At 51.7% G+C, this 25,263-nt stretch overlaps 1 long non-coding RNA gene across 1 annotated transcript; it reads right to left on the bottom strand.

Moving 5' to 3' along the window:
• Positions 1-18,265: 18,265 nt before the first annotated feature.
• Positions 18,266-22,553, bottom strand: LOC123382801. The gene is made up of 3 exons (XR_006591772.1): positions 22,484-22,553; positions 21,961-22,040; positions 18,266-20,500 (listed from the first exon to the last, which is right to left on the bottom strand). It is a non-coding gene; the product is annotated as an uncharacterized LOC123382801 (long non-coding RNA).
• Between the last annotated feature and the right edge of the window lie 2,710 nt (positions 22,554-25,263).

The raw sequence follows: 25,263 nt of genomic DNA on the forward strand, positions 1-25,263 counted from the left end.
TAAAGGTTATTTTCAGAATGCTCTCTGAAATCCCAAGATCTTACCAGATCTTTGACCGGAAGTAACGTTCGCAAGGATGGTTTATGCTGTAGAAGAGAGTATCCACTTGCCTTCAGTGTGAGGGGGCATACACGCGTTTCTCTACTCATTTTGATGAGCTGTCTCTCGCCTGCCATTAGAAAAGCCTGCAGTTTTCAAGGCTAAGTGCTTGCACTCCGTCAGTGAACACCGAGCAGGGGGCGGAATGCAAACCAAGAAGATGAAAACTTAAAATATGATTGAAAAAAAGGGGAGAGGCGAATTAACAAAGGAGGGTGAGGATTGCAGTGTCTGCCTTTGGAACGTGCACCTGTTAGCTTCCGGAGGTCAGGTTTTGCTGTGGGGTTCGCAGCATCTCCGGGGAAGCACCATGGTTGTGACTCTTCCGATCCCAGCCTTGTAAACCAGAAAGGTTCACAGGGCCTGTGACAAACCAGAATATACGAGTCTTTAAAGATTTGTACTGGTGAGATGTCACAGCTTCTCTGTAGAAGCTGCTCCCCCGGTTACTCCCCTTTACAACAGGACACGCCTTCCATGGTTTGAACTTGACCCTTCCCCGCTGTGGCCAAAGCATATTCATCCTGTAGAGACACAGTAAGCGACCCCTCAGCATCCTTTTTTCTTTTTATTTATTTATTTATTTATTTATTTATTTATTTATTTATTTTTGGGACAGAGAGAGACAGAGCATGAACGGGGGAGGGGCAGAGAGAGAGGGAGACACAGAATCGGAAACAGGCTCCAGGCTCTGAGCCATCAGCCCAGAGCCTGACGCGGGGCTCGAACTCACGGACCGCGAGATCGTGACCTGGCTGAAGTCGGACGCTCAACCGACTGCGCCACCCAGGTGCCCCAGCATCCTTTTTTCAAAAAAAAAATTTTTTTTAAGTGATCCCTACACCCAACGTGGGGCTCGAACTCACAACCTCGAGATCAAGAGTCACACGCTCCACCGACCGAGCCAGCCAGGCGCCCCCACCCCCCACGTCCTTTTGATAATAGACAAGCTTCTTCTTCTCTCTGCTAATAAATTCCATTTCTTTATTTTTAAATTTTTTTTCAACGTTTTTATTTATTTTTGGGACAGAGAGAGACAGAGCATGAATGGGGGAGGGGCAGAGAGAGAGGGAGACACAGAATCAGAAACAGGCTCCAGGCTCCGAGCCATCAGCCCAGAGCCCGACACAGGGCTCGAACTCACGGACCGCGAGATCGTGACCTGGCTGAAGTCGGACGCTTAACTGACTGCGCCACCCAGGCGCCCCAATAAATTCCATTTCTTTTCTCCAAGTGCTGTTCTGTGTCAGGCGTTGTAGGAAGTATTTTATCTGGTTTCACTTAACCCTTCGATAGACCTTTGGAGTGGTAGCATTATTCCCATTTTACCGATCAGGAGACTGAGGTTTAGAGAGATCAAGTGTTCTCCCCGAGGTCAAACTCCCGGTAAGAGCGGGAGGCCGAGATCAGCCCATTTCCTCTGGACTTCTGGCACCAGGCTATGGCCTCACCGCCTGGGCCTCGGTGGTCTGACGGCAGGGAGGCCGGAGAGGGGCCCCGCTGCGGTCATTTCTCCGCAGTACTCGGGGTGTAAGCAACCATACCTCCCATGCGACCGCTAGGGAATCATCCTCTTCGCGTGGGCTCAGGCCTTCCTGTCCACGAGGCCACCCGCAGTGGGGAGCACGCAGTGTGGCTACCGTGAACCTTCCTGGTCACCGGGAGATGGAAGTGACCTAAACAGACAAAACTGCCGGCCCGCAAAGGTGTCTGAGAGGGGGGAGGAACAACGAACACAAGTAAGTAAAGTGCATAAAGGGTACGTTAGGGTGCAATGAATCTTGAGAAAAGCTTGGCTTGTGGTCAGTGGGGTGGCGGGGTCAGTGTGTCTGGATCCGGTGAGTAGGGGAGCAGTGTGGCTGTTGGCAGTTGGGGGGGGTGGTGAGTGGGGGCAGCAGGGATGAGGGCGGAAAGACAAGGGGTGCGGCCAGGAAGGGCGCTGGTCCCCCCTAAGGTCTCCAGCTTCCCTCTGCATGAAACGGAGAGGCGCTGGGTGATGGAATTTAACCAGATGGTTCGGGAAGCTTTGTTGAGGGTAGAATAGAGGGGACAAGCACAGAAGCAGCCAGGCCCGCCAAGAGGCTGTCGCGGTAACCCAAGTGAGGGGTGACCGTGGCTTGAACGAGGGTGGAGGCAGTGGAGGGGGGGTGAACAGTGGTCAGATCTTGGATGTTCTGACGGTGTGGCCCGAGACATTTGCTAACAAACGGGTGTGTTGGGGGAGAAAAGAGAACAATCGAGGATCATATCAACGTCTCTGGCCTGAGCAACGGGAACACTTTTGTCTCGAGCGAGCTGGGGAAGACGGCCGGAAGGGCCGTGAGCTCCGTGTGGGGCCTCGTTAACCTGCCGGTTACGCAGCCGGGTGAGGACCCGGGAGCCGCTGGGTTGTGGGTGTGCAGCTCAAGGGAAGGGTTCTCGCTGAAGGTAGCACATTTGTGGATCATCACACGCGGCTGACCTTGAACGACAGCGGGGTTGGACTGTGCGGGTCTACTTACACGCGGATTTGTTTTCTGATAAATACAGCACAGCGAACGTGTTTTCTCTTCCTTAGGAGGTTTTGGTTTTTTATTTTTACTTTCTTAAATTATTTATTTAGTTGGAGAGAGACAGAGACAGCGCAAGGCGGGGAGGAACAGAGAGAGAGGGAGAGGGAGAATCCCAAGCAGGCTCTGCACTAACAGAGCAGAGCCCGACTTGGGGCTCAGTCTCACGAACGGTGAGATCATGACCTGGGCGGAAGTTGGACACTTAACCGAATGAGCCACCCAGGCGCCCCTCCTTATGGGTTTTTATCTTTATGAGACACAGAATCTGAAGCAGGATCCAGGCTCTGAGCTGTCAGCACAGAGCCCGACGCGGGGCTCGAACTCACGGACTGTGAGATCATGACCTGAGCTGAAGTCGGATGCTTAACCCACTGAGCCACCCAGGCGCCCCTCCTTATGAGTTTTTAAGTAACATTTTATTTTCTCTAGCTTCCTTTGTTAGATGAATACAGTGCATAATACATATAACATACAAAATATGTGTTAATTGACTGTGTTATCAGTAGGGCTTCTGGTCATCAGTAAGCTGTTAGTAGTTATGTTTTCTGGGACTCAAGAGTTATACCGGACTTTTGACTGTGTGGGCCCTGTTGCCCCTACACCCGTGTTGTTCAAGGGTCAATTGTAGTATTTAAAGTTTACTTATTTATTTTGCGAGAGCGAGTGGGGGAGGGGCAGAGAGAGAGAGAGAGAGAGAGAGAATCCCAAGCAGGCTCCACACTGTCAGCTCAGAGCCTGACATGGGGCTCGAACTCACGGACCACAAGATCGTGACCTGAGTGTCAATCAAGCATCGGGTGCTTAACTGACGGAGCCACCCAAGTGCCCCAACTGTACATAAGCCACTAGGGTGGATGAAACCCCCCCATGGGAGCAAGAGAGAAAAGGTCCAGAGATCGAGGCCTGCAGCACGCTGACACGTAAGGTCACAGAAGTGAAGAGGGACCCACAAGGGCATTGGGACACATGGCTGAGAAGTAGGGGTGAGCCCGGACAGGAAAAGGAGCTTTAAGAAGCAGAGAACATGAGCTGTGTCACATGTGGTGGAGGGGGTGACAAGACGGTTGGCAGCACAGGTGGCCTCCGGGACCGCTCGGTGCAGGGAGGGGGCCCGGTTGCAGTCGATTCAAGAGAGAAGAGGAGAGAAACTTGGGTGGCAGAAGCGATGTGTACTCCATTCCTTCAGAAAGTTTGGTGGTAAAGGAAGATAAATCCGCCGGGAGCTGGAGGGGAGAGGAGGTGAAGAGATTTCTTTCCGTTTAAGACGGAAAAATAGACGGGCGCCTGGGTGGCTCCGTCGGTTAAGCATCCGACTTCGGCTCAGGTCATGGTCTCGCGGTTCGTGAGTTCGAGCCCCGCGTCGGGCTCTCTCCCAGAACCCTGCTTCAGGTCTTCTGTCTCCCTCTCTCTCTGCCCCTCCCCTGCTCACATTCTCTCTTTCTCTTTCAAAAATAAATAAACATTAAAAAAAAAAAGACGAAGTATAGCGCGCCGTCCGTGGACAGGGATAACTGAGCAGAGAGAATGCGGTGGTGCGGCCGCTCAGCCCTTGCACCAGGGCCGCGGGCCCAGCAGCGAGCCCCTCCTGCAGGCTGGCGGGAATGTTGGGCCTGTGGGAGCTCTGGTCTCCCTGCTTCCATTTTCCCTCTGAAGGGGGGAGCAAAGTTGCCGAGATGGGGAGGAGGCCTGAGGGGTTGGAGAGAGAAAGTTGGAGAGGTATGAGCTGGGGAGGGGGAGAGGGAGAGGGGAGACTAGACAAGTACGGGAGGCTTGGGGAGCGTCACTGGGGCCCCGCTCGCTTTCATCATGGCCAATTTCCAGGGCGCCGAGGACGTGACTCGGTGTTTTTCTCCAGCCAGGGCTGTGCGGGCCCAAGACTGGCGGAGTCCGTTTAACCAGGGCTGTGGTTTCATCCGAAGGCCTCGGGTCGAGACGGGCAGGGAGCAGAGGGTGTCAGCAGGCCAGTGAGCACAGGGCTTAGTTACGGGACAAGGTGGGTGAGGAACCAGGAGAGGACAAGCGGAAACTGGGGGAGGGCTGGAGGGGGTGGGTTCCCGCTGGGGTCAGAGGGTCATCGGAATGTGTCACTGTGGAGTTAGCCGGACAGATGGAGTAGCCGGTCGGCGGTCCGAGAATGAGCTTCGGAGGCACTGCGGGTGTTGGTCACGACGGGGGTCGGCACGTGACCGGCTGTGGGTGGCTGAGACAGGAGGAGGGGAGGTCGAGGGCCGGGAGGCCGGGGCTGCCCGGGGCCCCACTGGCCAGTGCTCCTCCGGCCACCATGAACCCTCTGTGCTCGCGGTCCGTTGTAGGCACTGTGCTCTTGGTGCAAGGCCTGGGGAAGGGGCCTCGAGGGTGACCACAGGGAAGGAAGGGACAAGAGAGGGCAGAACACAGAGTCCCTTTTGCCCTGAGCACCGCGTTTATGATTTTGTCCGCGTGACCGCGTCTCCCACTGTGCACCCACAGGCAAGAGGTGAATGATTCTGGAGGCAGGGGCCCATCAAGTCCAGGAGATGATGCCCTGGGGCGTGCGGCCTTGAGGCTTGAGGCCGTCCCCGCGGAGGGTCGCCTGCGCACTCTCTTCGCCCTCCCAGGCGGTGGCTGGGTTTGATTTCACACCACCCCCTGCAGCTGTGAGCAGACAGGAGCGCGTCCTGCTCCAGGAAGGCCGGTGTGGGGGGCAGGCCGTGTGCGTATCTTGGGGGACGGGGTCAGCGGGTGAGAATAGCAGAGGTGAGCTTCCCGTGTGCACCGGCCCCCTCCCTTCACGGGGGTGTCCTCGGCGCCTGGCCCTCTCGGCGGGGGGGCCCTGCGGACCCAGGCAAGGCCGCACCCTGCCTGACAGTGCGCTTGGTGGCCCTGGGCCACGCGGCCGGCTCTGCGAGTCTCCGTGCTCCCTGCTCTCTCCCTGGAGAGAACCCCTCGTGCTCTCTGGGTCTCTCCGCATCTCAGCTCCCAGGCAGGTGGGGGACGGCGAGCTGCTGAGGGGTTAGATCTACCCGGCTTGGTTCGAGGAGGTGTGGGGCCTTGGGAGGTCACGTCCGCGCTCTGATGCCTCTGTTTCCCAACCTGTAGAATGGGCACTAATTTATATTCCGTAAAGTCGCTAAGATGCTCCAATGAGGTAATTACGAAACTGCACTGTAAACTGTAAGCCTCTAAAAACAGTGACTTTTGAGTGTTATCCTTGCAGAAATAACAGCCAATGGAGGGAGAGACAACAGTGAGCAAGAATTATATCCTGCGTGGAAGGAAGCCCTAAATCATGTCAGTCGCAGAGGAGCCGGCCAGCCTAGACCAGAGCCCCATAAAAATCAAACTGCAAAGAAATACAGAAAAGAAGTTAAAGTTCAAGGCTGAAGAGCCATGTTTTTCTGTTGGCCCCTGTGGGAGGGGAGTGATTCTTTTAGTGTGGGAATAGGGCATATAACTCCCAATCAAAGCCTTTTGATGATTCATGGGCAATGACTCACATATGAAAATTCTCACTAAGGTATTACTAATAGTTTGTGTTCCTTAAAAAGGAGATAACGTGAAGCAGAGGAATTACATAATTATTTTCTTTTCAGCCTTGGGTTTATCCGACGTGAAAATTTCAGGGAGAGGAACTGTCTCTCCTTCCTGCAACGAAATGAGAAATCTCATTACCTTCTTTAGTAATCACGTTTTCACCATACTTGTTAAAGTCAACCTCAGTGCTGTTCTTGTCACACTTTGCAAACCACCGTGTAAGAAATGAATTTTTCCCAGGCTAGGAAGAAGGTTTACATGGATGTGGACCCTCTCCTCAAGATTTCTTCACTGTCAATAGCTATTGCAAAGGTCACTTATTATGTCTCTCTGAATTGCGTTTGTCCTTTTGTTTTTTTTTTTAATTTTTTTTAACGTTTATTTATTTTTGAGACAGAGAGAGACAGAGCATGAACGGGGGAGGGGCAGAGAGAGAGGGAGACACAGAATCGGAAACAGGCTCCAGGCTCCGAGCCATCAGCCCAGAGCCCGACGCGGGGCTTGAACTCACGGACCGCGAGATCGTGACCTGAGCTGAAGTCGGACGCTTAACCGACTGAGCCACCCAGGCGCCCCGCGTTTGTCATTTTGAATCATGTTTATCAAGATTTCAAAATCCATCACTTCATCAAAATGCAATTAAGTAGACTACCTCCCTACCACTCATTCCTGTCATTAAAAGGATCGATCAAATGTAATAAAAACCTCAAGCCAGCCATGCTAGAGTGATTTTAAAATAAATTGCATTTGTTCCGTTTTATTAAAGACTTAGGCATACCTAATCACAAACACTCTAATTCTGGTAGATTCCAGACCTATTGATGATTTGAACCCTGTCTCGATTCTACTGAAGTGTGTCCTATTGAACATAGAGCTTCAAACGTCCTGAAGTATAAAGGAGTTTGTGCACTATTTTAATTTATTTTTTAAAATGTTGATTTATTTATTCCGAGAGAGAGATAGAGAGCGAGCAGGGGAGGGGCAGAGAGAGAGGGAGACAGAGAATCCCAAGCAGGCACCGGGCTGTCAGTGCAGAGCCTAACGCGGGACTTGAACTCACGAACTGTAAGATCGTGACCTGAACCGAAACCAAGAGTCGGAGGCTTAACCCACCAGCCACCCGGGAGCCCTAATTTGTGCACTATTTTAGTTCAACTGTCTTGATTTCCTTGGACCAGGTCTACGCTGACTTCACGGGATATTGAAATTAATGGCAACAATGGTGACGAATAGATGCTATTCATCTGAATGGCTGCGGTGGCTTAGGAACTTTGCATATATGCATTTAAATCCATCCCACACACCGCAGGTTTGAGGAAATGGCCTGGAAGAGGTTAAATGATGTGCCGAAGGTCACTTAGTGGGTGGCTGAGCTGCAGTCCCAAATCAGGTCACCCGCTTTCCAGCATTGAGGGGATGCCTACTTAATAGTCTACCAAACGAAAGGATAAACTTAATTGGAAGGATTTTAACGAGGCACTTGATTCAGGCCAAAATGTTAATGTGGAGGCCAAAGACTTCAGGTCAGCACTAGAGAGAACAAGAATGAGCAGGGGAGGGGCAGAGAGAGAGGGAGACACAGAACCCGAAGCAGGCTCCGGGCTCCGAGCTGTCAGCACAGAGCCCGACGCGGGGATCGAACGCGGGGACCGCGAGATCATGACCCGAGCTGCAGTTGGACACTCAACCGACTGAGCCACCCAGGCGCCCCTAACCCGTCAATTTCTACTTTACAGGGTGTCTGGGAATTCAACTCTCAAAGAATATGCACTTGGAAGAATTAAGAGGGAAAAGAAATGTCTTTGGACAGTACACCTTCAAAAAATTATCCAAAGCTCTCTTTGCACGATGAGATCTCCCCCACTCCCCCGCCCCCCTCCCCCCGCCAAGAGCCAGATATGAATCGGGTTTGAGATCAATTTCTTTCTGCCCAGAAATTTCAAAACAACAATGATCTCTCAGAAGGAGACTCAGGGAGAGCAGCACAGCAGCAAAAATGGAAGAAAACTCGGCGACGAGGTTCCCGCATGGTGTCACTTCAACCCGGTCAGCTTTGTTGAGGTTTTCCAGCTGTGGCCCCCGCCGGGATCAGCCTGGACTCCTGTGCTTCCGGACGTAGTGGGAGCGTCCCCTGGTTGGGGCCAGATGTTGGGGCCCCATGTAAGGCACAAAAGATGCATCTTGATGTAAGTGGGCTTTCGTGTAAGGGAATCAAAACAGGGGCCGTATCATTCTGCTCCCAAGCCAGGCATCTTGAGAGACTGAAAGATAGGAGCCAAGGAAACACAGTTTTTTGGAAGGAATTTATAGCAGGATTATCTTCTAAGACATTTCAGTAGATGTTTCCAGTAGGACAGATACTCACAAAACCCCCCTCCCCCCTCGCCTCCTGCCCACCTTTTAAACTATGTTGAATTGAGGGGCGCCTGAGTGGCTCAGTCAGTTGGGCGTCCGACTTCGACTCAGGTCATGAACTCGTGGTTCGTGGGTTCGAGCCGTGTGTTGGGCTCTGTGCTGACAGCTCAGAGCTTGGAGCCTGCTTCAGATTCTATGTCTCCCTCTCTCTCTGCCCCTCCCCAACTTGTGCTCTCTCTCTCTCTCAAAAATAAACATTTTTTTTAAAGTTAAAAAGATAAAATAAGTTAAATACGTTGAATCGAGGGACACCTCGGTGCCTCAGTTGGTTAAGCAACCGACTCATTGGTTTCGGCTCAGGTCATGATCTCAGTTTTCTGAGTTTGAGCCCGGTGTCAGGGTCTAAGCTGACCATACAGAGTCTGCTTGGGAATCTCTGTCTCCTTCTCTCCCTGCAACCACCCCCCCCCACTTGTGCTGTCTCTGTCTCCCTTAAAATAAATAAAATAGACTTTAAACAAATGCTAAAGTGTGTTGAATTGAAACATAATGCACATTCAGAAAAGGGTATAGATCCCAAGTGCATAGCCCAGTAAATTTTCACAACAGGAGATACCTATGTAACCAAGTTTGATTCAGGAAAGACCGGGAACCAGCCACCCCTCTTCCGACTTTATTACACAATTGATTCACTCTGCCTGTGTTTTTACCGGATATAATTAGATACCTTGTTGTACTCTGTGATGGTTACTTTGACGTGTCACCTTGACTGGGCCACGGAATTTTCTGGACATCTGGTGAACCACTCTTCTGGGTACGTCGGAGAGGATGTTTCCGGATGAGATCAACATTGGAATTGGGGGACTGAGCGAAGCAGATAATCTTCCCCCCCCCCGGTATGGGTGGGGCCCGCCCCATCAGTTGAAGGACTGAATACATCAAAAAAGGCTAAGAGGAAACTCTTCCTGCCTTTGAGCTGAGACTCAGCTCTTTCTGCATTTGGACTCCCACTCTTCCTGGTGTCCAGCCTGCCAGTCTTGGGCTGGAACTTACATCATCAACTCTCCTGGGTCTCCAGCCTGCTGACTGCAATCCTGTGACTCGACCGTCTCCGTAATGACACGCGTCAATCCCTTATAATAAATAATAAATCTCTTTCTTCCCGACTCTCTCCCGCCCCCATGTATATGTATATGTAATTGGTTCTATTTCTCTAGAGAACTCTAATACATACTCTACTCGATTTTGCAACATTTTTATGTAACGTGATGAACAAAGTCTGTGTAACGAACTTGAATTGAGTCTGTGGAGTATTTATCTAGTCTCTGTCACGTCTTATAAATGAAACGCCTGTTTCTCCCATTGTGTTTTTTCTCGGATTACAGTGTTGGTGACATGGACTGTACGTGCCTTTCCTGGAGGAGCTGAGGTGGCAGAATTCATGCCTCCCCGAGTGAGGACACTTACAGGTGATGGAACCAGTAAGGGCAAAATCCCACCTACACCCTGAATACACAGGGCCGAAAGCCTGGCGTGGCCCCCTGAATCCAAGCTAAGGAAGTGTGCTCATGGAATGGATGGTTGACCCGATCTTGAGGTGATCTCAACATCAAACCCGAGTCAAGGCAACACATTCCACGTGGGTCTTATCAAAGACAGACTCGTGACTGTCCTATATTGAGGGCCTTGCTTGGCCTTCGCTTTGGTACTTCTTTAAATAGACAGTAGCCGAGTGGAGGAGGGAGACTACATCTGGGACTGTTGTGCCATCACAAGTGTGACCATGATAGTCGTCTGCACTGGCCTGTCATTTATGGGAACATGAGCCAAATGCCGGTCAAGGCCCCCCTGTCCACCTGGCTCTGGCACCCATATAAAGTCTTAAAGCCCCACATCACCCCTGGCATAAAACTTGGCCCCCTCACTGGTTTCCATCCATCAGAAATCTATGTGTCCCAGCTATTTGGTGAGTTTTAACAGAATTTTGCTGAAGGCTTTGGAGTAGCAGTGTGGTTCATCATAATGCAGCACAGAATCTGTCTTATTCCCCATGTCCCTTCTGCCTCCCCTCCTTCTCAGAAGCTCCACGAATGACTCTCCTGATCTTACAGGAGTAATTGAAACAACATCTTCTGTTGATTGAGAATTCCTCCAGAGGCCTCACTCTTGGCCTCGAGGAGCCCGTCAAAGCCGTTCTTCCGAACACGTACCGAGCTTCCCCAAAGAGATCTAATAAAATAAACATTTCCCCATGTTGTGATAATTCGACCAAATGTCATGAATTCTCTGTATGCTCTGCATTAGTCTGGGCCCAGGGAGCCCACGGGAGTGTAGAAGATAGGATTCCCTATCCTCAAGGCGTTGAGAGGCCAGTTGGAGAGACAACGTGCATGACATAGGAGATACTTAACGCCAAATCATGAGTGGGGGCTGAGAGACGGGCTAGGTCGGTGGCACTCAGCTGGGGGAAGGGACGGGGGGTGGTTCTTGTAGGACAGGCAGGATTTGGTGTGAGTGAATGGTTCAGGGGGCGGACACAGGCCTCAACTGAGTGCTGAGTCTGGCAAGGAGCGTGAGCCTGAGTGTGTGTGTGTGTGTGTGTGTGTGCGTGTGTGTGCTTGAGCCAGAAGGAGACTGGGCACTTGTTGAGAACTGATGAGGGGCACCTGGTGGCTCAGTCTGTTAAGCGTCTGACTCGTGGCCTCGGCTCCGGTCAGGATCTCATGGTTTGAGAGTTCGAGCCCCGTGTCAGGCTCTGTGCTGAGAGCGCGGAATGCTGCTTGGGATTCTCTCTCTCTCCCTCTCTCTCTGCCCCCTCCTCAGCTCTTGCTCTCTCTCTCTCTCAGAATAAATAAATAAACACTAAAAAAGAGAGCGAGAAATAACTTTGAAGTTGTGAAGGGCCCCGAAAGCCAAAATGAGATGTGTCTTTGGGACCAGTGACAAGGGACAGTCAAAGCAGGTGTCTCTGGGCAGAAAGGGAGACGCAGGGAAGCCCCATGAAGAAGTCTCGCCTGATAGCGGTGAACAGGTCACACTGGAAGGGTGAGGGGGACCAGCTGTCCCTCGGGCCCAGGAGGTCAGTTCAGACAGATGGGCAGGGGGAGGGGAGATGAAAAGACAAATGTGAGAGGAAAGACAGAGTTGATGTCCAGGTGGCGTGGGGGTGAAGGACAGGGGCACGGGTGAGGGACAGCCCCTCTCTGAGTCGGTGGGCCCTATGTGGGTCACAGGTGCCTTTTAGCCTCTGCCACCAGCATGGCTCCCTGTGGCTCTGCCTGGACAAGGCTTCTAATGACCCAGTGAGTAAATAATAACTGAGTTGGTCCTGTGTCGTCCCGTTACTCAGACCCTGTCACTATTTGTTCCAAAGAAAGAATTCTTAGGGACTAGGTGTCAGGAGGTCTGCAGGCTCAGAAAGTTTACTAACCTCCAACCGAAAGGCAGGCGCAAACCATTAGCAGTCCCTGTGACTCTGTCGCCAGTACAACACTCATAAGACGTTTTCAGTCGTGTCACGGCTGTTTGGAACGTCACGATGGTCACCACTTTTTCAGGGTTGATAGTTAGATTAGACCCGCTGCCCAATATTGCTATTAAAGTCTGTTCATAATGAGGCAAACATGTTACTTTGCATAACCTGTAAAACTATCGGATTTGGTTTGTGTCCTTTATGATCCTGTGTGATCTCCCTTTCCATGTATGTAGAAACATTCTTCTTAGAAGAGGCCCGGGGCAGAAGCGGGTGAAGAAGCCCGCACTGAGGTCCCATCAGCTCGGGTCTGAGCTGCGCTGTTCCGTGCAGAGTAAATACGACTCACGCCTCCAGGAAATGCCAAAGCACGGGCTCAGTGGAAGCTGATTGCCTGGAAACTAAAGCCTGGGTTAGATTGTTACTTTTTTTTTTTTTTTAGGAAAGAAACCTTCAGATGCCTGGAAAAGGCTGACAGGTGGTCTCCTGGCTCCCACATACCTCAGAGGAGCACCCCCAGGAACCTCCAGCCCCCAGCAGAGGGTAGAGGGCACTCTCTCTCCCCTAAGCTTCATGGCCTGCCTTCTCTTTCAGCGCCGGGTCCGCTGCTGGCGGTGGGGGAGGGGGATCAGCATACTTTAATCCTAACAATCCCCCTTGTCCTCGGATATTTATGAAGTACATAAAAGACCATGTGCTGGGGACGAATGCATTACAAGGAACCTCGGTTTCCTCATGAATTCGTAACGTCCCACGTGTCATGGCGTTTAACGAAGTACTTTCACGTTCCGCGTTGAATTCGTTCACGTTGGAAGATGATGTTATTATGATCCCCGGGGTTGCAGAGGAGGAAACCGAGGCTCAGAAAAGTGCAGACACTTGTCCCTGGCCGGGGGCAGAGCCAGGACTCGCTTTTGCAGGTGCAGACGACCCCTCCTACCTCCTACCAGGATCAGTTTCTCTGTTGACCCTGGGGACTGGTGCCTGGGGCACGGGCTTTGGCCTCATCAGGGTCCCGGCTTTCCTAATTAGACCCATGGGAGCGGCCCTGGGGTTACAAATAATGGTGTCGACCACCGAGTGGCATCTTGGAGAAGCTCACAGGGGGTTCTGCCTGTGCTGGAGTGTGGCTCTCATAACCTTCAAGGAAATAAGTCCTCCGTATGAGATACACAGCCGTTATCCCAGACCAGTGTCGCCAGGACCTTAGGGTCTGGCGAAGCGGGGCTGGGCCCCAGAACGGCGCACTCTGGTGGTCTCTCCAGCCCTCCTCCCGATAGCCATGTGTCCCCTCTGTTCCTTCGGCCCCTTGGTTAACCTTGTTGGCCGCTTTCATCGTGTCCCCCGGGTCTGTGTTGATGGCTCCAGACTAGCCTGGTCGTGCGGAGTTTGAGGCCACCCCAGATGACTCATCTGCTCGAGGCTGTCACACTGCCTGGAGACAGGAATTGGGAACCAAAGCCACCAACGCGACATCGTGTCGTGAACACCATTCTGGCCACGGTTTTTCCATTTGGGTGTCAAGGGAAGCCAGCCATGTATTCTGTCAGACTTCCCAGCAACTTTATGTCTGAAAAGACCCGAGGGTTCGTGATTTCGTTTACAGACCTTGAGGAACGTTCCGGTTACAAAGGGGTAAGTATTCCACTACGAAGAATTTAGAAATCTCTTTGTGTCACCTTCCAAAAGGAAAAAAAAAAAACAAAAAAAACAAAGCGTAACCTGAGAAACTGTAGTGTTTCTGCCTCCGAGACACGGGGTGAGCAGTTCACACGTAATAGATTCTGTCACCGAGGTTTTATCTGTTCTCACAATTGCTTCTGGAGGATTGGAAAGCTAAAAATAGAGCTGAAGATTACATTCGTCGCCTAAAATACACATAATTCGGAAGGTGTGCCGGGTTCAGTGATTTCGGGGGCTGGCCGTTTTCTGCTGGATGCTGGCTGTTTCGATGCCCCGTTCCCTCACCCCCTCTTGATTTTTGGGTTACAATGCTGCCGAGCCTATCGCCCCACCGGACCTCTTAATTCACGTCACGTGGATACAATTGAAGCTGCGTCTTCCCAAGGAGGTAGCAGTTCTCATTCATAGGGTATGAGCTGCCTTTGGATTCGAGAAATCCAGAGGCCAGTTAGATGTCCTTGGGCATTACTGTATGACCTTGAGCAATTGCTCCACGTGTCTGTTGAAAACTCTTAGTCTATACTGTCCAACAGAATGAGTATATCTTGCTGGAAAGGGTATACACCGAAGGGATACATACGTCCGCCTTTGCCTATACTTAAAACTTGGCGTGAGTCGACATGACTTTCTGGGTCTGGCACCCACACATATCCAACCAGAAACTATCTTGATTCCAGTTCTTGGAGGGGGAGACCATTTCTTTTTTCTTTTATTTTAATGCTTATTTATTTTTGAGAGAGAGAGAGAGAGCGAGAGAGCGAGCCTGAGTGGGGGAGGGGCAGGCAGAGAGGGAGACACAGAATCCGAAGCAGGTTCCAGGCTCCGAGCTGTCAGCACAGAGCCCGACGCGGGGCCCGAATCCATGAACCATGAGATTGTGACCTGAGCCGAAGTCGGACGCTCAACCGACTCAACCACCCAGGCACCCCATGCGGGGAGACCAGTTCTGTGATGCAGTTTGGGTTCCAGCCTCTGTGGCCTGAGAGGAGCAAGGTCATTGACTATGAGGGCTGGGGGCGGGGCAGATGTCAGACGAGGAAGAGTGGACAGGGCAAGCGCCCCTCTCCATCTCCCTGGGTGCTGTCTGGTCTGAAGCGGACAGACATGCGGGCGTCCGAGAACGCAGAGCCGCTCCCCTCCAAGCTGGGAGAACAGGGCCAACCCGAGACGGCCTCTCCCAATATGCTGCCACGTGTCCACACCTCCACAGGGTAGGCGAGTCCCCAAACTGCATCCGGCCCTGACATCTTTGGGGCCTTTGTCTGAACCACAGAGGTTTCAGCCTGGAAACAGAAACAGCATGAGCTACCCACCCAAATTATCTCTGGAGGCCGCGCTGGCTATTGAGTGTGAAGTAAGGAATTTATTGACCAAAACACGTGTTTTGGGCTTCCTTAAATAAAACATGTGCCCAAATAAATGCGGCCTTTGGCCCAAGCCGACATTGGAATGCGCTGCCTATCCTGGCCACTGGACTGGAATATCCTGGGCCAGGAATCCCCTGGAATGTCTCAGGGCTTTCTGACTGCATCATGCAGCGAACTCACACTCCTCCACCAGCCATCGGCCGCGAAGCTTTGGAGCCAAGGATGGGGGAGCACCTCGGGGCTTGTGTGGCTTGTAATTAGTGTCTGTTTGGTCGCCTTGTAATCGTGGCTCTCTCTTGGAGCCTCACAGCTGTCCCTGGCAGGGAGCAGGTTTGGTTTGTCCCCATCTTGTTATTTCAGGTTTTTCTCCAGATGTGGAAACTGAGACACTAAGAGAAAGCAACTTGACTTTATGGTCATCGTTTGGATGCTGTGATTTAGAAATTCCGGAGTGAGAACATCATCCCTTGGGTTCCGGGAAGTATTTACCAATAGGCTGGCGTGGCCTCCGTGGCCCGTGGCCCTTCTGTGGTAAAAATGTGGGGAGACTCCCCTCCTCTGAGATCTTGCCTCTTGGGATTTCCTCTGGGCTGTGGGCTAGGCCAAATGAGGTGGAGATCTGGGTCAGTGTCCCAGGCACATCCCCCTTGCCCCAGGAAGGGCTCATAATTGAGGTCAGTGGTTTCAAACATCTGTTCAAATCACCTGAAAAGTTATCTCTGTTTCCCATCACACTAAGTAGGGCCCACAGTGACAAACCCTTTATGCCAGCCTCTCCAAAGTTTTTTCTTGGAAAAATATGCAAAACCATAGGGGATATAACAATCCCCATGGACCCATCCCCTCAGCTTTACAAATCACCAACATTTTGCCAGATGTGTTTCATCTACACATTCTCTCCTTTTCCTGGATATTTTAATGTAAGCTCCAGTTTTGCACTTAAATCCTTCACTATTTACCTTAAAACTTTTTTTGCAATGTTTTTTATTAAAAAAATGTAAGTTTATTTATTTTGAGGGACACAGAGACAACATCAGTGGGGAAGGGGCAGAGAGGGAGAGAGAGAATCCCAAGCAGGCTCAGAGCCTGATGCGGGACTTGAACTCACGAAACCACGAGATCACGACTTGAGCCAAAACCAAAGTCAGACGCTTAACCAACTGAGCCACCCAGGTGCCCCGTAATGTTTTTTAAAAATTTTATTCCGAGAGAGAGAGCTCAAGGGAGTCGGGGAGAAGCAGAGAGAGAGAGAGAGAGAGAGAGGATCCCAAGCAGCCTCTCCACTAAGCACAGAGCCTAACTTAGGACTCGATCCCATGAACTGTGATATCATGACCCGAGTCGAAATCAAGAGCTGGACACTTAAACCGACTGAGCCACCCAAGCTCCCCTCACCTTGGAAAATTGTAATGCCACTCTAACACCTAATCAAATAAACAAAAATTCCTTAATGCCATCTGAAGCCCATGTTCAAATTTCCCCTCTTACAGTTGATTTATTTAAATCATAGCCTTACAAGATTTACTCGTTGTGTTTGGTTGCTTCAACGTCAAAGTTTTGAGTGGAGAACTCAGGGCAGAGAGGGTGGCAGAGTGTGGCTGTGTCAGTGTCCCAGACCCCTTCTCTCTGAATTCCACCTTTCCTTTGGAAACTCTTTCTGGATTCCCTTAGTCATTCCCTTGCTCAGATATATGTTGTACATAATTCGCATTTAAAACTTGGTCCCAGTAACTATTTAAAAAAAAATCTCCTCTTTATCTTCCTTATTAAAAATAAAGTAGGCTGGCATTGTCTAGGAGAACTTTATAAAGACAGCAAAAAAACTGAAATTAATAAGCCACAGACAGAACTCAAGAGTCTACAAAATTATGTTTACAAACTTTAGGTCACTGACCCTACAATAGCTAATGTGAGTAAAGAACAAATAGAGCTGGTCCCTTTTCACAATCTGGTTTAAGACAACTCTATTCTATCCCCAGAAACCCCTTGCAGCTTTGCCTTGGGCCCTTTTCTTCCAGCTCCCTTTCTCCAAGAGGCCAAGGGCCTTGCTACTTCCCAACACAAGGCAACATCTAACTGCATCTTGACCTTCTCCAAGAACAACACAAAAGCTGCTTCTCTCATAAATATCGTATATCGTTGCCTGGTTCAAACCTCCCAGCACCCCTCTACCCCTTCCTGGTAGTTCCTGGTTTTCCACCCAGGAGGGCGGTCAAATTCCTAGTCAGTTCCTCAGGCAGGAATCATATCTGCAAGATTTCCCTGCCTTGGCCTCTTGTCTCTGCTTACCTGTAGTGCCGTAGTGCCTTCAACGGCATTTTACACTTCAGTGACCTTACCTGTGAAATGTGATGCTCTTTCTATCTGCCTCATACACTGTCGTGAGGCTGAAGTGCTATCATGCATGCTATGCCCTTATATTACAGCCAGAGCCAATGCATGATAATGATGATGATGATGGTGATGGTGGTGATGGTGGTGGTGATGATGATGGTGATGATGGTGATGATGATGATGGTGATGGTGGTGATGATGATGATGGTGATGGTGGTGATGGCGGTGATGATGGTGATGGTGATGGTGATGGTGGTGGTGATGATGATGGTGATGATGGTGATGATGATGATGGTGATGGTGGTGATGATGATGATGGTGATGGTGGTGATGGCGGTGATGATGGTGATGGTGATGGTGATGGTGGTGGTGATGATGATGGTGATGGTGGTGATGGCAGTGATGATGGTGATGGTGATGGTGGTGGTGATGATGATGGTGGTGGTGATGATGGTGATGGTGGTGATGGTGATGGTGGTGATGATGGTTATGATGATGATGGTGATGGTGGTGATGGTGGTGATGGCGGTGATGATGGTGATGATGATGGTGATGGTGGTGGTGGTGGTGATGATGATGGTGGTGGTGATGATGGTGATGGTGGTGATGATGATAGTGAAGGTGATAATGGTGGTGATGGTAGTGATGATGGTGATGGTGGTGGTGGTGATGATGGTGGTGTTGATGATGATGATGGCAATGATGATAATGATGACGGTGGTGGTGGTGATGATGGTGATGGTGATGGTGGTGGTGATGATGATGGTGGTGGTGATGATGATGGTGATGATGGTGATGGTGATGGTGATGGTGGTGATGACGGTGATGATGATGGTGATGGTGATGGTGGTGGTGATGATGGTGGTGGTGGTGATGATGGTGATGTGGTGATGATGGTGATGTGGTGATTTTGATAGTGAAGTTGATAATGGTGGTGATGGTGGTGATGATGATGATGGTAATGACGACAGTGATGGTGATGATTGGTGATAGAGAGGATACTGACTCAGTAGTATTCATCCTCCTTCTTCACTTATCCACTCACCACCTCTGACCCCACAGGGAAGTTACAAAGGTTTACATTATAACAACAGAAATGTACTTCATGTAAGGAGGTGAAAAGGTATTCTCTTTGGTGGAAATATCTGTCTTTAAGGACAATATCAAGCTGATTGAGGTAGGTAAGATTTTGAAGTCATTTGTCTCCAGGCATCAATATATCAGTAGAAAAAGGAAAACTTCTTTGCCATGAACAAGGCAGAGGATTGCTTTTCTCTCTTCTTTGAAGGAGGGGAAAGAGACGTGGAGAGGAGAGAGTGGCAAGGTTGAACAAAGCCAGGAGGAGGGAGAAGGCTGGGCTTGGGCAGGGAGGCCCCATAGAGGTGGACACCCTGAGAACCATGATACTGTTCTTTGGGAAGTCGTTTGTATTTTTACAATGTAAGCCCCTTCATTTCCCTCTCCAAGATTTCCATGAAAGTCTATGAATTTCAGATGTCCCATGTTTCAAGTGGTTTTGTGAAAGTTTTGTGAAAGGGGTTTTGTGAAAGTCCGAGAGAGAGGTGTACATGTACAGAGAGAGGAATTTGGAGACAAAGAATTTGCAGAAATCTTGGGCGGGGGGAGAATGCTTTGGATTTCCATAGGCCGTGGTTTGGGGGTCTTCTAAGGGGAAGCCTTGTCTGACGCTGAGGTAGCACTAACATTTCAGTAGCCTTGACATGCTAGGGTAAGATCCATTTACAGTAAAGGGGAGAGAACCTAGTTCCCTCGTAGTCACTGTAATAGCACACAAACATTCAGGGGTGTAATTATCCAGTGTCCTTGGATACAGAGTTTGCTTTCCTAAAATGGGAACCAGCTTTCCCTAGGATGCATTTACGTTATCCAAATTTTATCTCAAAATATCTAGGGGAAACATTTGGTTCTCACAACAAAGAACGATTTTGCAGTGGTCACCTTGCGAATTTCTATATTAGAATGAGGGCAATATCCAAAACGAGAAGTGGCAAAATCTGCTCTGTTTTGCTCAAATTCCACACTTCACTTCTGGCCCAGTTATTTGGGCAACGGCAGGTGTTGGCCTGGGTGATCTCATGGCCCCGCTTCATGTCTCCGCTTACAAATATGTCACCTTTCATATATAGGGATGATGTCACTGGCTCAGCCTTGATGGAACCGAGTGCTGGCTTAATCCCGTAGCCCTAGGGCTCAGCCGGCGCTGTCCACCTGTTCCTGGCTGCGTACCCGGCGGGCGTGCGATGCGGGGGAGCTGGCTGGAGATGGGAGGAAGAGGCCTCCTGGGCTGGGGCCTCTTGGCGCGGTGCGTGCTCTCCCCTACCTGACCTTTCACTGTCCATACCTCAGGAGAACCAAGTCCATCTGTTTTCTTCCACATCACATCTCTGCATCCCAAATCTTCCTGGGAAAGTTTCCAGGAATTTGAGCGCACAGAGCTTGTCATGGGCCCTAGAGCTTCAGAAACGAAGGCACCGTCGGGACACCCGTGAGGAGACCTGTACGTGCCGGGGAGCGTTGGGAGCAGGAGAGGTAAACTGGCCAAAGTGGAGAAAACTTCAGGACACCGGGCTCCATTTACCGAGCACGGGCTTTGGGTCAGGCACTAAGGCCCTACGTGCCTGTCTCATCGCTTGTCACCATGACGACAGGTGGGAAGGGTACTCTCATGCTCTGCTGAGACATGATGTAGAGACTGGTCCCTACGTGCTCAACACCGTTTTGCCAATTCTCTCAAGTCAGTACGACCCCAAAGCCTATGCTCTTAATTGTGCTATCCTTTTTCCCCCTGGATTTGGGGGGGCGGGTACCAAATCTTCGGTCCTAATCTTCTGTCACTCCCTCAAAATCCTGGAGCGAAGAAAGGGGGTTCTCGCACCCCATTATTTTTATAACGTGAGCTCTTCTTAACTCTGGAGACTCCAGGTCTCTGGGGCTATTCTGGGTACCTGGGTTAGGACACGGCGGCATGAGAAGCTTCTGCTTGAGGTCGGAGAACGTGGACACTGCTCCAGCCTTTGGCCAGTTTTGAAGATCTCCTGAGGGATCTGGAGGGACACTGCCCCAGGGTGCCTTTATGAAGGGTGCCTTTGACTCTCCCCAAGACCCTGGTAGGGGAGCAAATAAAAATACAAAAGACCAGTTAAGGGGCACCTGGGTGGCTCAGTCAGTTGAGTGTCTGACTCTTGATCTGGGCGCAGGTCACGATCTCACGGTTTGTGAGTTCGAGCCCTGTGTCGAACTCAAGCCAAGTTCAAGCTTGGGATTCTCTGTCTCCTTCTCTCTCTTTCCCTCCCCCACTCCCTCTCTCCCTCAAAATAAATAAACTTAAAAAAAAACCACAAATGGCCCTTTGATTTATAGTGTAAGCATGCCTATGCAATAAATAAGATATACTTATAATAAAAGATTATTTGTTGTTGATCTGAAATTCAGGGTCAACTGGGTGATCTGGATTTTATCTGGCAACCCTGGACCCAGGGTTAGCCCAAGCAGGTATCTGAAAACCCCAATCTCCAAGCCAGGCCTGAGGCTCTGTCTGCGACCGCCCAGCCCTTCCCGGTGGCCTGACGATGCACAGGCCTGGTCGGAGCCTCACAGAGAGCGTCCACGTGGGAGTGGCAGAGCCTTAAAGTTAGGAAGTGCTTCTGGTGCTTTGAGAGCAGAATGACCTAGGAAGAAGAGGGGTTTAAGGCAAAATGAAATGGGAGGCAAAGCCAGCGAGCCCGTGGTTTCGTTAGCCAAGGCCGCCATGATTAAATGCCACACTGCATGGCTTCAACATCAGACATGTTATCTTCTCACAATACTGCAGCCTGAGAGGCCAAAATCAAGGTGTTGGCACGTCTGGTTTCTTCTGAGACCTCTCTCCTTGGCTTGTACGATGGCCACCTTGCCCTGTGTCTTCCCCGCGTGTCCGTCGGTGTCCCATTCTTCTTAGGAGGACACCGGCCATATTGGATTAGGACCCGCCCTCACAACCTCATCTAAATGACCTCTCTGGGCCCCATCTCCACGTTCTGAGGCTTTAGGGCTTAGGACTTCAACACAGGGATTTTCAGGGGACGCAGCTTAGTCCATAACAGCCAGAAGAAGATTCAGGAAGCTTGTGAACTGGTTTGTGCAGGTGCCCTGACCACCTTGTGTGTATCCGCAGAGGCCACAGAAGCCAGCCAAGAATGGCAGCCGAATCTAAGTCTTGACGGAACATTCCAGCAATCCTTCCAGAACAGGAGGGCACGGGGGGCTTGGTCGGAGTTGCCAGAGCATCTCCCACTTGCCTCCAGCCGGCTGGGGGCGGTTGTGAGACAGTTCCTCATCACCTCTCAGGTTGTTGTTGCTGTTTTTTAAAGTTCAATTAAGCGAGTGGGGAGGGGCGGAGAGAGCGGGAAAGAGAGAATCCCAAGCAGGCTCCGCACTGCCAACACAGAGCCCGATGTGGGGCTGGAACTCACAAACCGCGAGATCAGGACCTGAGTCTAAGTCAGACGCCTAACTGACGGAGTCACCCAGGCGCCCCATGATGTACTCGTTTCTTTACAAGCCAAATCTGTCAGCCAGGATTTACCTTGTGCTTGACTTGCTACGGGTCAAGGCAGGCAGGAAGCACAGACAGCCTGAACACAAGGAGGGGGCAGCCTTGGAACACTGGAGAAGGAGCAAATTAAACAAAGTAGTTCTTACAGGGGAACGGCTCTTGCAGGGGGGCTCTGTGCGGGAAGGGAAGGGAGTGAACGAAGGCCACTGTTAGCGTCTGCTCAGGGGCGACAGGAACCAAAAAGGCTTCTGCCCAGATGACTGTGAATTTATAAAGTCGCTAGAAATAAGGACTGGACAGCTGGTGGTTTTTTTTTTTTTTTTCCTCCTGTTTTCTGCACCCAGAGTCTATACAAACATTAAATGCCAGCCCTTACCTATTGGCTGTGGTCGTTGGAGGGTGGGTACACTAGAAGGAGGGACACTGTACCACTAAGGTGACTAGTTGAATACTCAACAGTATGGTCATTTGATATCTTGGGGCTCAAAGAATCTGGGGTGCAAATCATTTGCCTTAACTTACAAGCTATTTTACCCCAGATAAATGATTTTACCTCTTTAGGCTTTACTTTCTCAATCAGCACAGCGGGGAATATTCACTTGGGCACCGCTTCACTTGAGTTGCTGTTAGGATTGCATAGTCATAATTTACTCATGTGCCATGTGCCCAGTGCATACTAAGTGCTCATTTAATTCAACCCCCCCCCCCCCACACACACACACAGAGGTAGGATTGCTATTTCCTCAGCTTCACAGATGGGTAAGGGGAGGCACTGAGAGGTTGAGTAACTTGCCGAAAGTTCAAGCTGGAAGATGTTGGAGCCAGAATTCAAACTCAGGCAGATATATCTGAGCTTGCTCACTTGTCAGTGGGCTACAAATAGAGAGAGAGAGAGGGAGAGAGAGAGAAGGAAAGAGAATGTACATTCTGTACATTCGTACAGAATGTTGGGCGGAGTGCTTAGAAATAATAAGCACAACAGGGGGGAGTTATTTTAACTTTTCCTTGCTTGCATTGGAGAAACTGACAAGTGCAAAAATGATATTACAGAAGCAGGAGAAAAGATGTTTTCTTTGCTGCATTTGTGTTTTCATTTCTTCCACAAAAATTCGTATGGTTGCAATCAGAAAAAACAAAAACATTGCAAAAAATCAATCATAATTCCGCGAGGAAGAGGTCGGATGAAGAAAATCAGGCTTTGAGATCTCTCCTGCAACTCTGGTTCCCTACTGGCGGAAAAGTACAGAACACCTGAACCCAGGCCCCACACCCCCCAGATGACAAGCCCCTAGGGACTGACATCGAGCCCGGATCCAGTGGGGGTCGTGCAGATGCTTAAGGTGGGAGTCAGCGGGGGGGGGGCCAGATGGACCCCGGGCACGTCCTAGATCCCTTCCCGCCAGACTAAGGCCAGTCCGGGAATCAGTACACAGCCTGGCCCGCCGACCTATTCGAGGACCGGGGGCTTAGCTGGGTCTCCGGGGTCTCGTCAGGTGCTGAGGGTGGGCCGCGCGCTCGGCCCCGGGACGAGGACCGCCGGGCCGGGCATTGTGGGGTCAGCGTTCGGGTTCCCCTGGCAACCGGAGCCCGAGGGCAGGCCGCGGCGACGCCCGCGAGGCGGCGGAAAGGACCCATTCGCCGAGAGGGGCCCGTGGGAGCGCGGAGGCCGGGCGGCATGGAGGACGCGCGGCCCGGGTGGCCCCGGCGCGGTGGCGGGGGCGCGCAGCACCGGCCGGCGGAGGGGTCGGCGCGCCTGAAGCGCGGGGACGCGGACGACGGCGGCGCGGGCTGCTGGTGCTGGAGGCGGCTGTTCCGGCGGGGCGCGGCCCGCGGCTGGCGCAGGAAGGCCAAGCGCGCGCGCGGCCGGGCGGTCTCGGAGCGCGGCCTGTGGGCCCATCCGCGCGTGCAGAGGCTGCTGCAGCGGCTGGCGGCCTGGAGGCGGCGCTACCTGCGGTGCGGGGAGCGGCCCGAGCGGCTGGAGGAGATCCCGCTGCTGGCGCTGGAGCGCGCGACCGGCCGAGACTAGGCCGCGGGCGGCCGCCAGGATCCCCACCCCCACCCCGGGCCGCCCCGTGCGCCCACAGCTTTGGTTCGGTTGTGATGGACAAAAGGCGAGGAATGACAATAAACCCGACGCCACGGGAATGAGAGAACGCGGGGTCTTTGGGGCCGGGCGTCTGCCACCTGGCGTCCTCGCACGCGTTTTCGGGGACGAAAAGGTCTCTCTCGGGTCAGCGCGCCGTTCCTAGGCCGCAGGGCCTCGGGCCTCGAGGCGAAGGGAAGCCAGGAGGCGCCGCAGGGGCCACGCACCCTCGGGGTGGGGGCCTCGCCACCCCGCCCCCGCCCCGGGGGCCCCGCACCCTCCTGGGACCTCGTATCCCTCTGGGGTCCCATACCTTCTTGGAGCCTTGCACCCTCCAGGGGCCTAGCAGTATGTCCCCACCCCCACCCCCTTCACCCTGGAGACCTCGCACCCTCCAGGGACCTCCTATCCCCCTGGGGCCCTGCACCTTCCCGGAGCTCTGCACCCACCAGGGGAGTTACACCACCCCCTGCACCCTCCAGGGACCCCACAACCGCCTGGGGTCCCGCACCCCGTGTTGGGCCTTCTGGGCCTGGACAACCCCTGGGAAGGGGTGAGAGCCGCAGAAGTCACAGCCCTTGGGGGAGTTAAAAAAAGAAAGAAAAAAAAGGTTTCGTTTGTTTTTTAAGTAGGCTTCACGACTAGCATGGAGTCCAAGGCAGGGCTTGAACTGAGAACGTTTAACTCAAGACCTGATCAAGAGTCTGTAGACTGAGCCACCCAGGCGCCCCATTTTTGTTTTAAACGGATTGCTGAGCTCTTCACCCCGCATGGACGTGCTCAAACTCTTTTATTTTTTTTTGTTTACAGGCATTTGTGAGCTTCCGTAAACCAACACGAAAACCAAGGTTTGGGGGTTGCATGCAGGGAGTTTGAAAACTAGTGATGGGAGATGGAAGAGGAAAGGGAGAGGAATCCGGGAGACTCCTGGGTGGGTCTATAATTTCTTCCTTTTTCCTCATCAATAAAAACCTGCTAATGATACGCGGCCTCCACAAGCATGGGAGGATGAAAGTAAGATACTAGAAGGGAAAGTGCTGGAAGGCCTCTGAAAGGGCATCCACAGTCAGGGTAGTTATTAAGCTTGCCTCTCCTGGGGCTGTTCCCAGAGACCACTGCCCACACCTACGGTCCTCCCTGCTGCCCCCACCTGCCCAAACTGCCCTTTCAACAGCAAGCCAGAAACCCAGAGCGAGGGGCCTAGAAGCTTCTCTGCTTTGATGTGGGTGCTGCTGAAGTGGGGGGGGGGG

The sequence above is a fragment of the Felis catus genome, chromosome F1, assembly GCF_018350175.1.
Source record: "Felis catus isolate Fca126 chromosome F1, F.catus_Fca126_mat1.0, whole genome shotgun sequence".
Lineage (NCBI taxonomy): Eukaryota > Metazoa > Chordata > Mammalia > Carnivora > Felidae > Felis > Felis catus.